The sequence below is a fragment of the Convolutriloba macropyga genome, chromosome 2 (assembly GCF_964194025.1).
Source record: "Convolutriloba macropyga chromosome 2, txConMacr16.3, whole genome shotgun sequence".
NCBI classification, from domain to species: Eukaryota; Metazoa; Xenacoelomorpha; order Acoela; family Convolutidae; genus Convolutriloba; species Convolutriloba macropyga.
Genome location: NC_134469.1, coordinates 8,209,850 through 8,222,482, shown reverse-complemented (window position 1 = coordinate 8,222,482; position 12,633 = coordinate 8,209,850). Strand labels below are relative to the sequence as shown.

The 12,633-nt window shown below is 33.2% G+C and overlaps 1 protein-coding gene across 4 annotated transcripts in view; it reads left to right on the top strand.

The window, feature by feature from the left end:
• The first annotated feature begins 5,148 nt into the window (after positions 1–5,148).
• The window catches only part of LOC142335101 (lysoplasmalogenase TMEM86A-like), a 37,993-nt gene continuing 30,508 nt past the window's right edge, over positions 5,149–12,633 (top strand). For 3 of the 4 annotated variants that reach the window (XM_075383454.1, XM_075383449.1, XM_075383452.1), the window contains exon 1: positions 5,149–5,655. The gene's annotated coding sequence lies outside the window, so the exon portion shown is untranslated. The remainder of the gene's footprint in view (positions 5,656–12,633) is intronic. The other variant, XM_075383453.1, reaches the window with a different exon arrangement.

Genomic DNA, 12,633 nt, shown 5'->3' with positions numbered 1-12,633 from the left:
ACTTTAAGGATAATGTGCGTTTTTCATCATGATTTTCTCAATTTTCATATCTTGAAAATCGGGTTCTCTCCTTTAAGCCTGGGTGACATCAAAGCCTGGGTGAGTTCTTTTTAGACAAATTAAGTGCCGAGGTTTCTAATGCGTTCTCAACTACAGATAGAATTCTTTTTTTGGTAATTATAACATTGATATGTTGAGCATAAATGGGCAAAAAGAATTCACAGTTCTGCGGCGGGACTAGGATTACAGTTATCCAACACTGATGTTGCTACATGCATAAGTAACAAAAAAATTTTGAGAAATAATAGTTTTTCGACTAACGAGTAAATCACTACTTGGAAAATCTGCTTACCTTCTTTCGATAGTGATCAAAAAATAATTTTTTTTCAGAGCAAACTTTATCTGTTAGAAGAAAAACAAAACTTTTTTATTAGACGTGAAACAAAATTTTCTCTCAACGAAAAATTCAATAGAGATCTGTCTCCTGCAAATTGGAGAACAGTTTATCAACAAAGAGACTGCAGTAAAATGTTTTCAGAGCGCAACAGAATTTTTTTGACAACAGTTGAGAAAAACGCACCAACAGAGAAGCAATTACATTCCAATATAAACAAGACTACTTCAAATTAACTTTGGCTAACAAAAGAAATGAAACAGTTATTTGGAGCGAAACACCATTTTTTCAATGACTACAAATTGACACAAAGTTCTAGATAATTTGTGTCATTAAAAAAATTTTGCAAACTTGTAAATCGAAAAAAAAACAAAATCAAAATTCAGAGTTTTTTTTTCAGAAATTTGAAAACCCAGAAACAAAATGAAAATTCTTTAAGAAAAAGAATTGAAAGAAATCTGACGGTCCAAACATCCTTAAAATTAAGGAAAATGGTCGGAAAAGGAAAAACAAATAGTCAATCTGTAACAATTTTCACAGAGTATTTAACGTCAAAAAGTAGAGCGGAAATCTCAAGAGCCTAAATTTAGACCTTTTACATTGAGGGAAATCTATAAAGTTATTGACAATCTAGAAAACAACAAGGCCTAACCGCCGGGATACATCAATGCTTGGGCATTGCAATCTGGAAAATTTGCTATTGGAACACATCTTCAAATTTTGTTGAATGAATGTTTTGAAGAGCAAAATTTTCCAACAATTCTTAAGGATGCACACATCACACCAATTCTGAAAAAATTGGTGGATATTGATGTTTTAGGCTGGATATTGATGTTCTACTATAAAAAAACTAGCTTGTGTGTCATTTAACAATGGCTGCACCAAATTTCCAAATTTTGAAAAATTCAATTGTTGCAGTTTCATCTCAAAATTTTGTTAATTAAAAAATTGTTGAAAGCTATCAACTCAAAACTTCTTTTCATTATATACAAAGTTTCATCATTAAAAATGATATAGAGTAAACTAAAAATGCAAAATTGATGGCTTATATTTGATAGACTTTAATTTAAAAAGTTTTGTAATTTGTATACTTTTGCGTTTCCTTTCCATCGATTTTGCGCTTTCTTTTTGATTCTCGAGCTATTTTAGATTCTGAGTAATATTTTTTGGACTAAACATTCAAAAGAAAATTATCTGACGACCAAGCATCGTCGTGGTACTTTTCATCAGCTTCGCATATGAAACAGATGTACCGTTAACTCCTGTCAAGTTACAACCGTATGTGCTCAATTTTTTTTAGCACAATTGCATAAATTATTCCCGAAAAAGAAAACCATTCTCGACAAACATGCAATGGATGTCAAATAAAACCCTTATTGATAATTTTTATGCGAAAAATTACATTACTGATATCTTTTCTGGACCTTGACATAACTTTCAATGAAATATTTTTCATGCACGTAGTGTAGCGTCGCTGAGCCCTTGTATAAAACCATGGTAATCTTGTATAGGGGCATAACGCACGTACATTTTTTTCTTCCGCAGAAGAGTCTTGAAAAAATGAGCTTGTCGAGTATCACACAATGTGCCAATCAATCAAATGTGTCCAGGCTGAAGATTAACGATCGAGGGGGCGGCATGCGTCCAAAATACATAATCTGGAAACATGGAAAAACGCACGAAAGTCTGAAAATGAACACAAAAAAGTATTAATAAAAATGCACATAAGTTTGAACGTGAACACGGTAATTTTTAGCCTTGTTGAAAAGTTAAGGCATATTAGATGACCTATAGCACTTCTACAACAGAGTACAAGCTCAAGTGGCAGCCTTCAAGGCAGGAAGCCGAAACTCACATGAATTAAAAACAAATAGCAAAATGTGGAAAGCGAAAAGAATTGCACTCCTTCCTTAGTGTTGTTTTCATAACTTTAAGGATAATGTGCGTTTTTCATCATGATTTTCTCAATTTTCATATCTTGAAAATCGGGTTCTCTCCTTTAAGCCTGGGTGACATCAAAGCCTGGGTGAGTTCTTTTTAGACAAATTAACTGCCGAGGTTTCTAATGCGTTCTCAACTACAGATAGAATTCTTTTTTTGGCAATTATAACATTGATATGTTGAGCATAAATGGGCAAAAAGAATTCACAGTTCTGCGGCCGGACTAGGATTACAGTTATCCAACACTGATGTTGCTACATGCATAAGTAACAAAAAAATTTTGAGAAATAATAGTTTTTCGACTAACGAGTAAATCACTACTTGGAAAATCTGCTTACCTTCTTTCGATAGTGATCAAAAAATAATTTTTTTTCAGAGCAAACTTTATCTGTTAGAAGAAAAACAAAACTTTTTTATTAGACGTGAAACAAAATTTTCTCTCAACGAAAAATTCAATAGAGATCTGGCTCCTGCAAATTGGAGAACAGTTTATCAACAAAGAGACCGCAGTAAAATGTTTTCAGAGCTCAACAGAATTTTTTTGACAACAGTTGAGAAAAACGCACCAACAGAGAAGCAATTACATTCCAATATAAACAAGACTACTTCAAATTAACTTTGGCTAACAAAAAAAACTAAACAGTTATTTGGAGCGAAACACCGTTTTTTCAATGACTACAAATTGACACAAAACTCTAGATAATTTGTGTCATTAAAAAAATTTTGCAAACTTGTAAATCGAAAAAAAACAAAATCAAAATTCAGAGTTTTTTTCAGAAAATTGAAAACCCAGAAATAAAAAAAAATTTCTTTAAGAAAAAAATTGAAAGAAATCTGACGGTCCAAACATCCTTAAAATTAAGGAAAATGGTCGGAAAAGGAAAAACGAATAGTCAATCTGTAACAATTTTCACAGAGTATTTAACGTCAAAAAGTAGAGCGGAAACCGCCGGGATACATCAATGCTTGGGCATTGAAATCTGGAAAATTTGCTATTGGAACACATCTTCAAATTTTGTTGAATGAATGTTTTGAAGAGCAAAATTTTCCAACAATTCTTAAGGATGCACACATCACACCAATTCTGAAAAAAGGTGATGTTTCCGTTTTAACTGTTTATTGGCCGATTTCCGAGCGCCAATTTTTGCGAAAAAAATTTTGCTTAATCAGTTAGTAGAAAATCCTAAAAAATTGTGCTCTTGAACAAAAAACGGTTCGGTTTCCAATTTAGAAAGTCTTCTACGGCTGCTGTGCTTTACTTTATTAAAAAATAATCAGAAACATGGAAGATAACTCCGACACAGGTGCAGTGTTCTTAGATCCTTCAAAAGCTTTCAATTCAATTCCTCATGAGACCTTTCATAAGAAAGCTCAAAATTTCATTCTCTCTCAATCAGCATTTTTATTTCTCAAGTGTTCTCTCGCAAATCGAACATACTGCGTAAAATTGGGTATTGGCTTATCAGACAAATAACTATTAATCATTGTAATGCACAAGGAACTGTGTTAGGACTTCTTATTTTTCTGTTATATGTCAACAGTTTTTCTGAAAAACTGGAAGGTGAAATTGATGTTGTTCAATTCGAGGATGACACTGGTATTATATGCAAATTTGAAGGTAATGAATACATTCCACAAAAAATTAAAAACTATTAGAACAAACAGACAAAAATCTGACAGAGAATCAACTCACTTCAATTGGCGATAAAACAGAGATGTCATTCTTTACAAATCATACTATTTCGGATCCAGAAATTACTTTAAGAGGTGAAATTATCAAACCAGCTCTTGCTTGTCGTTCTCTGGGAGTACAAATTGATTCAAACCTAACCTTTGAAAATCACCTGAGCTCAGTTTTAAGCAAAATGGCTAATGCATTTCGTTCTTTGTAACTTGTAAGAAATTATATTCCTTCGAAAGTAAGAATTAATTTTTTTGAGTCAGGTATACTCTCATCTTTGTTTCCTTCAAACTTTTACAGCGAAAAACATAAACTGCATAATCAGGCAAATTAACTGGGGAATAAAAGTTTGTAACAAATCTTTGATCTTGAAAAGCGTTCAAAAATTGAACAAATTGCCCTCTTCAATAAGAACTTTCTTAACAGTAAAATTTGCTTTAAAAATGTTTTAGCCCAGTTTTTGCTCAATTAACTCAAGAAAGAACCCGTTTATAGGAGCCTTCAGATCCTATTTTTAACCCAAGGGAACGTACAGCCAAATTTTAAGATTATTATATTAATAATAATACTGATTAGCTTTTTTAAACATTTTAAAGCATGTAGATATCTAACCTTAGGGTTATATTCTGAGTAATTTGCATGTTTCAACAAAAAAGAGCCATCCGATTAAATATCGGCCCCGTCAATGGCATCATTTATCGTAACGGGGGGGGGGAGGATCTGTTTTGTCCATAAAAGTGTGAAGGGGTGCGCGGGGCTGTCATTGCAAAAACCCAAGCGTAGCTTTGCTGACAAAACGTTTTTAGTCCTCCCCCAGCATTTCCGCGGAAATACACCATAAGGTGTAACTGGCGCAAAAAAATATTTAATGCGGTCTATAATGGGATAACCCCTACTAAAAAATGCAATATTAGCCGCTAATACTTATGATAATTTGAAATTGAGAATACTGATTTAAATATATCAATTATGCTAAAGAAAAAGAGCACCTAATCATGACATATGAGCGACATTTGCATTGTTATTTCGTCATGTTTGTCTTGCTGAGAAGAGTCTATTTGCCATTTTTGGTGACAAATCGTTCAACAACCTATCGGACACGTGTACGTGGTCAAAACACGCCTGAGCTCAAACCTCAATTGTTTTTAAATTAACCATCTTGTTAACCTTAAATATGACACATGACTTTATATAAACGTTTATTCTTCAAATGTGTTAATTGGCTAAATCTTCTATTTAAATCTATCAATTATTCCTATATTCAGCGATATTTAAAACGCGATTTAGTAGTTATTGATGTCAACGATCTTTACAATATTTAAATGTAACAAATTATTATAGAGCAATGCTATTTTTGGTTATCAATATCAATATTAGCAATAAAATATCGCCTTCTAAATGAAATTTGTAAAAACGCTATGCGGTCAATCGAATTTGAATTGAAGTGACATAAAATAAAGTCAGCTATTTAATTTCATCCCGGTTTCGATTGTTTCTTTGAAAAAGTTATATAAACTATTTATATACTATTTCCACAAAAAGTGAAATTATTTCGACTTATTTTATATCGATTTTGAATGGTTATCGTTTTCTTGCACTCTTTAGAGCACTTACTTACAATTAGTCATTGCAAACTTGTGTTAGTTTTAAACCTGCTTGTGGAAAAATTTTGAATTCAATTCATTAGTAAAATTTTAGAAACATTGAAAAATGTTTTCTTGATTGATACCAATTTTTGAATAGCGCTTATCGAAAGTAACTTGTGTGTCACTTTCGTGTAACTGTGTAACTCGTGGGCATAACATATTATAGAACTAATAATTTCTATTGATTGATCTCAAAATCTAACAACAGTGAGTGATTTAGAGTGTTATTTGCGATTTTTACTGCTTTAAAATTTTTAAGGTTCGTTTGAGGGTTTTAAAGATCAAAATGACAGAAAATGAAAAAAAAGTGTAACTTACTAGATTTGAACTATTTTAAAGATTGTGTCCTTTAATGGTAGTTTAATTTGGTTAATTCAAAAACATTTTCAGCTTTCTGATTTAGTTTTGATTAAACTGATTTTTAGTTGTAATTCAACAACCATTATGTCATTCTTTACTTTGGCAAAGAAGAGCGGAAAAAATTCGGTTCAATCAACAAACATTGCTTAAAAATTGTCTGATTTACAAGCTTTTAGAATTTCAAAATTAGCAATTTATTTTAAAAACAAACAAGCAGGCTCGGTAATGTGCGTTTGTGCATAATGTTCTGACCCCGCTCAACCATAGTTTTGACTTAATTGTCCACCAAACGAGCAAGAGATAGACAACTTTCAATTAATCAAAAAAATTGGTTTATCCGTTTGAAAAATTGATTTATCTCTAACCACAATACAAATGAAACAATAACTCATAAGAGGGCCGATGATAATTGCAATTAAAGTGCGAATGAGAAACGACAAACAACAAAATTAAATGAACCCAACAAGCATTACTTGCTGGTTGTTGAACAAAACTCATTCTCTATCCACTTTTTGAAAAAACTTAACAGAAAAAACAAAATCGCATCAGATAAGAAATTAACTAAACCAAATGAATTGCCCTCCACCAGTAGAAATTGAGACCTGTTTTCATTGCGAATAAAGAACAAGTAGACAGAAAACAAAAAGGGCGAAATTAGAAGAAAACGCTTACACTTATTGAAAGCAATTAAGTTTAAAGGTATCAAAGCAGTTAGCTATCATGTGACATCAATCAACGGCTTCATTCATAGCTTCATACAAAACCATTGCAACTTAGCATTATACAGAATTTCAAACGACTACAAAGGAAAATTTCAGGCAAAAATTCAGTTCAATTTTGCGAGGAAACGGATCCGAAGCGTTCAAGATCAAAATTCATTCACTAAAAATATTGAGCATTATCTTCAACGCCATAATTATGATATGCGACGTTTCGTCATTGTGCAAATAATGTGATGACCGGACAGGACAGCAAAAAAGAATCTCGAAAAATTGGAAATTGTCAAATTATTTAAAAAAATATATATAAAAACTTATGTTATCAATTCCATAATACTATTTCTTAATTTTTTAAACAGAAAATAAGACTAATACATAACTCAAAAGAAAAAATGCAACCTCTATTGTTATCCAGATTACGCTTAAAAATTGCGTAAATAAGCTTGTAAAAGATTGATTTTTAAGACCACAAGAGGTTGCAACCAAACACTTTCAACAAAAAATGGTAAGTAATTCAAATTCAGCTGCCTAGGAAATCACTTGCACCTGTTATTAGTAAAACTAATTTACAAAACTACTCATTAACGCTGGATACAGACAAAATTCAGGGTTTGACGAACGATTTTATGCAAACGATGTTGAGGCGAAAAAACTATACTCTTTTTGCAGAATTTGTTATGTAAGTTCATTGGCCTCCACTTGCACGTAAATTGACACTCACTTTAATTAGGGTTTGATTTGTTTGAAACGAATTTGCTCTGTAGTTAACATCAAAGAACAAAAAAGTCAAGAGTTTTTGAAAAAATTTTATACAGCGCCTCTTTACAATCCTAATGTGTTTTTTTCTGAGAAATTCACCAGAGTAGATCAAAAGTGGTCTTGCTCTTGCTGATTCTCCAAAAAATTATAAAAGTAGCAAATGTCTCTGAATTAGCTACTTTGATCAAAATTTTTTAATACTAATAATAAATTAGAAGTTTTGGGTACTTAGCAAGTTACTTTTAACGAAAAAGCCTTATGTAACAACTGAAAGCATTAAATAGTTTTCTTAATTTCCTAGATCCTTAATAACGAATTAATCATTTGACTATATACACTTATTCATAAGATTCCAAAAATAACATCAAATGCTCAAATGCTGGCAAATCTCAAGAATTCATTAATACCTTACAGAAAAAAAAACAATTTCGGAGCAATGGGAACCATGAGCTTCACTTAAAAACACATTATTGTTCAACTGAAACCTTATTGGAACGTAAAACAACCCCCGTATAATTCTTTATATTTGAGTTTTTAAACGAAAAAGAACTTTCCTGTAATTATGACGGGAAAAATCCAAAAAAATGTTTCAAAAAATGACACAAAATACAAACCCAATCATTTTTTTTGCAAAACTCAATAATGAGACCAAAACTGGGCAAACTTTTGCTGTGCGGCTGTTAAAAACTCAATTGTTCTGTAGTATTGCGTATGTTTATGGCAATCGAAAGCCTGAATAAATCACACATAAACTATGCGTTTATTTTAAATTGCTCTTTGAATTAGCGAAATACCGGGAAAAGGTTATTTCTAGAAACCTTTTGCAGGAACAACATGTACAGTTAGCCTGTATCTGAGTAAAAAAAGATTATGTCAGCGGTTTTTTGTCTGAATGACTGGTCGAACTGGACAAAGTGGGCCAAATAGGCATATTGATGGTGGCCAAATTGATGACGTTCTTATGAAAAAAAAAACAAAAAAAAATTATGAATTTTCAACAATTTAACTGTCAATTGTACCACATCAGTGGTTTCAAACAATTCAACTTCCTGTATCTTTAAATGTAAAACCAATTAGAGTATTGTTAACAGTTTTATATCAATTTGGCAAAAATTGATCAAAATTTAGGCACACATTAAAAAAAATGAGAAAACGATGGAAGATAGGCCAAAGTTCACCAATCTGTAAACCTCCGTAATTGCTCGGAAAAAGCGAAATTCGAGAAAAAATTAAATATGAAATTCTACACTTGACAAGCTTTCTAATTAAACCACTCGCGATCCTGTACAATGAATATTTCGATCAGCAAAAATTGTCGGAACAAAAAAAACCAGTTGAGTATATAGTTCATCCCCCATTGGGTCGGAACAATTATACGTTTTCATTCTTGTTAAGGAAAAGATTTTTTCAGCAATTTTTGTACCGCCCTGGTCAACGCTTTTTGTTTCTTCGTTCTTTCCTTTGTTCAAAACATGGTATAATTAATGAAGTCGGGAATAATCAAGACCGAAAAGAATCATTTTTGTGGCTTGTGGAAAGGAAAATGACGTTTCGCGTATTTTTTTTTAAGTTTGTTTTTTTGGCCTACATTAATTTTTTTCAAAAAATGCCAGAAAAAGTCGAAAAAACGGCCAGAAAGAATTGATGATGAAAATCAAAAGTCAATACGTTGCGTTGAGCACCTTGCCAGCATTTTGAGAAGTTGTCCCGCTTGTAAAATCATTCAAAATTAAATGAGATGTTACAGGTCCTTCAACGAGACGTCATTGAAACACGCTAACCAGTTCCCTTATAGCGAGGTTACTATTAATGCAGTTAAAGCAGAACTTTTATGAAGTTTTAAGCCAAAGCTATACCTCATTTTGATTGTGAAAATTAGGGTGCATTTCCGGAACCATACCCAAGTTGAGATGAAACTCAATTCGGTTCCCGACAGAGCAAGAGTTGCACAATTAGGATAAAGCTCCACCAATTGACAGAATTTAGCAAACTCCTCAAATGACCACAGAGCAATAGTAGTATTAGTAGTAGTAGTTCAGGCTTCTGCAATGCACGGGTTGAAGCACCCTTGTTGATCGTTATAAATGAGATAGTTTCGAAATAGGGTTACAGTTTTTGCACAGGCAGCAAATTCTCCAAGTGCACATGTCAATTTCGTTAAAACTTCTAAAAAAGAATTTCCAATAAATGTCGCTGATCCAATATTTTATATTTTTGTTGTCTGTAAGGTCTGTGTGTTTGTTGACAATATTATAGAGATAGGCTGTTCTCGACCAGAAATTTTCGTCGCTTTTGAATAATCGTTTTTTCGAAAGTTTGATTTCACATTTGGCGCCTTGTCTCGTCCGATTATTGTTGTTGAAAGGTATATACTTTTCTATGGCAATGTTGTATTTATTGTTTATGAGATCACATAGTAGTAATAAGCTGTGAAATTCGAAGTAAAAAGAAAGAGGTAGAATTTTCAGTTTGATTAAACGCTCCTTATATGTGAGAGAAGAACCTATTATCCATTTTGTCGCACTTTTTTGGATTCTTTCGATGAGTACTAGATCGCATTTAGACGGATAGCACACTTGACAGGCGTAGGATATAATTGGTACAATGTAACCCTTGTATGCGTTTAATTTAACTTGAGGGAGAGTTCTGTGGTGAAGATTTCTTCTGAGGTACCAAAGTGCTTTAAGAGTTTTGGAGGCTCTTGTGCTTGCGTTTTGATGCAAAGTGAGGTTATCACAAACTTGTATTCCGAGATCTTTTTGATGAGACGAGATGTTGACAGTTTCATTTTTTATTGTAAAGAGCGACTTTTTCTTGAAACAAAGGATTTTGCATTTGTTTTCATGGAGGTGCATTTCGTTGTTATAGCACCATTCAATTAATTTTTGGAGATCAAATTGAAGTTCATGTTTGTTATTAGAGAGCAATTTGTAATCATCTGCATAATCGTAGGTTTGACTGTATTCGATTTTTTGTGGTAAATCATTTATGTAGACGAGAAAAAGTAGTGGCCCCAGGATTGAACCTTGCGGTACGCCGCTAGTGACGTCACGAAGGCTCGACGTTGAGGTTCCAATGCGAACACGTTGTTTTCTGTCGTCACAGTAGTTGGCTATTAATCTGAGCGCTTTTCCCCCGATCCTTGATTCCGACAGTTTTGCAACAACGCTGTGGTGGGGTACTGTATCAAACGCTTTCTGGAAATCTAGGTAGAAAACGAAAAGTTCAACATCTGCAATTGAGTCAACTTCTTTGTACAGTTGGTCTAGAAAGCACAACATTTGAATAATTGCTGAACGTTGAGGCCGAAAACCAAACTGGGAATCGTGAAGTGTTCCTTTAACGTGCTCATAGAGTTTGTTGAACATAAGTTTCTCGAAAACTTTTGAGAGGCAACATAAGGAACTAATTGGTCTATACATTTTGATTGCGGCTTTATCGCCTTCTTTGTTTATTGGTGTTATGTCATTTTGTTTCCAATATGCTGAAAATTTACCTTTGTTAATGAATGTTTGAAAAAGTAGAAGTAAGGATCTGCTTATTGTTTTTGATAGATTTTTCAGAAACAGGTTACTTATATCAACAGGGCCGTTGGCTTTACTAGTATCAAGTTTATTTAGTATACTTTCAATTTCTTTTTCTGAAGTATCTAAGCGATTAAGGTCTTTTTCTTCAAAATTGAACTTGTTCTCAACTTTTGATATTTTTGAATTGTAAACACTCTGGAAAAATAAATTGAACAACTCGGCTTTCTCTTCATTGGTGCTAGCAGTTTATTCATTTAGGTGCATCTCACTTGGGAATGGTGTGACTTTTTTAACTGATCGTAAATATGTTTCAATAACGCTGAATTGACTTGTTGCTAAAATCTCGTTTTCATAGATGACTTGATCGTTTTTACAAAGTGTGTTGACTTTTTCTTCGAGACAATCTATTTTGTTTAGTGTGCTTGGAGCAGGACTTGGATGTGCAATTGCTTTTCGTTTCAAAGTTGATAGTTTTTTCATTTCATGGGAAGTGCTTTTTGACACCTACGCGGGGAGCTGTGATCTGTGCTGAGTTAATATTGGGACATTTTTAACATTTTTAACGAAAAGGCGATTGAACCATTCATACCACTGTTTAAGAAGTTCGTCAACGTTACTGTAACAATAGGGGTTAAATGGGTTTTTTGAGATGTTGCAATTGAAATTAATCCAATCTATACTTTTGTAAGCGTATTTTGGTCTGCTGCGATCGGTCGCTTGATCGTAGTTGCATTCGTATCGTGTTATGTAGGCGTATTGATCTGAGCATTTTTTGTTGTTGAGGGCATAGTTATTACTAATTTTGGTTTCGATTTTCGAATTGATCCAAAATTGTGGTTCGTTTGTTAGGAAGACATCTAGCTGTTTTTTATACCCCAAAAGGTCAGTGAAGTTTAGCATTTGTTCAAAATTTTCACCCTCAAAATAGTTGAGCCAGGTGTTGTCAAGTTCATCTGGTGACGACATTTGTTGCCAGTCAGTGGTTGAGAAGTTGAGATCTCCTGTATTGATTATTGATTTTGGGTTTGTTTTCTTCTCTAAAACATTAGCGTTGGTGTGAGGTCTTCAAACTTCTGCTTGCACCATCTGTATGGGCTGCCTTTAGGTGGGTTGTAAATGCAAATGGTTTGGATTGAGTCATTTTTAGTGTTAATTTTTACGATTAGGCAACCCTCACATGTGTTCTTAACGAACAATTTTTTAAATTGAATGTTGTCTTTCACCCCAACTAGAACACCTCCATGTTTTGAAACACCGCATTATGAAGTTCTGTCATTTCTGTGATTGACATAATTTTTGAGAAAGAGTGCTTCGTTTGGAACTTCTTCTGTGAGCCACGTTTCGGTTAGGCAAAGAATGTCTGGATTGTATGGGATAATAGCGTTTGCAAATGCAAATCTTCGTTGTAGATCAATGAAACTATGTAAATTGAACGTTAGATTTGAAACCTCTTGTTTTTTGTCTGTATTTTTTGCGAGTCAGGTGGAATACCGAGCATTGTCTGAGTACTCGACCCAATTTTCATCTTGTTTTTCGTATAATGTCAGATTCATTACTTTCAAGTTTTTTCTGGGGAAACCTGCGTCTATTAAATCTTTTCGCTTTT